The 1,639-nt window shown below is 57.0% G+C and overlaps 1 protein-coding gene across 1 annotated transcript in view; it reads left to right on the forward strand.

The window, feature by feature from the left end:
* ARHGAP26 (Rho GTPase activating protein 26) overlaps window positions 1–1,639 on the forward strand; it is an 82,995-nt gene that overhangs the window by 9,704 nt on the left and 71,652 nt on the right. The gene's annotated exons all lie outside the window — the stretch shown is intronic.

The raw sequence follows: 1,639 nt of genomic DNA on the forward strand, positions 1-1,639 counted from the left end.
CCTGTGCTCCTGCCCCTGTGCTCCTGCCCTGTGCTCCTGCTCTGTGCTCCTGTGCTCCTGCCCCTGTGCTCCTGCCCTGTGCTCCTGCTCTGTGCTCCTGTGCTCCTGCCCCTGTGCTCCTGCCCTGTGCTCCTGCTCTGTGCTCCTGTGCTCCTGCCCCTGTGCTCCTGCCCTGTGCTCCTGCTCTGTGCTCCTGTGCTCCTGCCCCTGTGCTCCTGTGCTCCTGTGCTCCTGCTCTGTGCTCCTGTGCTCCTGCCCCTGTGCTCCTGCCCCTGTGCCCCTGTGCTCCTGCCCCTGTGCTCCTGCCCTGTGCTCCTGTGCTCCTGTGCTCCTGCCCCTGTGCTCCTGCCCTGTGCTCCTGCTCTGTGCTCCTGTGCTCCTGCCCCTGTGCTCCTGCTCTGTGCTCCTGCCCCTGTGCCCCTGTGCTCCTGCCCTGTGCTCCTGCTCTGTGCTCCTGTGCTCCTGCCCTGTGCTCCTGCTCTGTGCTCCTGCTCTGTGCTCCTGCTCCTGGCTGTGGCACAGTTCCTGTGCAGTTCCTCTCTGTCACTCACACCTCAGTGAGTGGAAAGCATTAGTCCACGGAGTCACAGCTTTCCCAGCCAGGTGCTCTCTGTGTGTTGAGTCAGTGCTTTGGTTTACAAGCCTCTCTGACTCAAGTCTCTCTGACTTTAAGGGCGTTTTAGCACTTCTGCAGCCTCTGGCCACACAAGGTGAGGGTTGCCAGCCTGGTGCTCTGTGGCTGTTCTGGAGGGATGTGCTGCCTCTTCCAGCACTGGGTGTGTGCTGGAATAGTGTCAGCTTTTCTCCTGGGCTGGCTGTTACTGGTTGGTTCATCATGGACGCTGATAATGGACTCTGGCTCGTGCCTCCAGGCACTTTCATTCCTTTTTCCTGAAGAAGGAAAACGCTTCTGCTGTGACTTACCACACAGCAGCTGGACCAGAGGTGTGTGTGGGTGCAATCTCTGGCACCTGGAGTGAGAGCTGTTGCCATATCAGCTGGCACCATGCGTGGCTTACACACACAAACAGGAAAGCCAGGCTGGTGTTGCTATTCCAGGAGGAATTAGTCACTGCCTGGGGTCTCCCTCGCTGCAGGAGTTCACTGCTCCAAAGGCACTCAGTGTGTTCTCCCAGCTGTGTGCCTGTCCAGCTGTCCTCCCATCTGCAGGAACTCCCTGGAGGTCTCAGAAAAACCCAAGTTCATTAAAATCTGGGTGTTGAATAATGCTGGAATGACCCCTGGTGCCTCTCCCTGTGCAGCCTGTGCTTGGGCAGTGTTTTGGTGCCAGCCCGTGGCAGGGAGGGCTGGCTGAGGCAGCAGATAACCTGGGGCTGCCTCCCACTCTCTGGAGCTCTGCTTTTCTCCAGAAAGCTGCGGTGTTTCTGCTGACACAGGAAATTTTTTTTTTTGCTGTGCCCTGAGGACATTTTTTTATAATGTAAAAATCAAACTAAAAAGCGGGAGAAGGAGAATGGAGCCACAATAATTTTCTTCAGCGTGTTCAGAGGCAGCTGAAGCTTCCCTTGATGTTTGGAGCCTGCCAGGCATGGGATCAGGAGCTGCTCCAGAAATCTGCATGCTCCATGTAAGTCATGGCAGCGGAGTAGCACAGGAAGGGGAAACCTGAGGAATTTCT

Source organism: Geospiza fortis, unplaced genomic scaffold (assembly GCF_000277835.1).
Source record: "Geospiza fortis unplaced genomic scaffold, GeoFor_1.0 scaffold55, whole genome shotgun sequence".
Taxonomy (NCBI): domain Eukaryota; kingdom Metazoa; phylum Chordata; class Aves; order Passeriformes; family Thraupidae; genus Geospiza; species Geospiza fortis.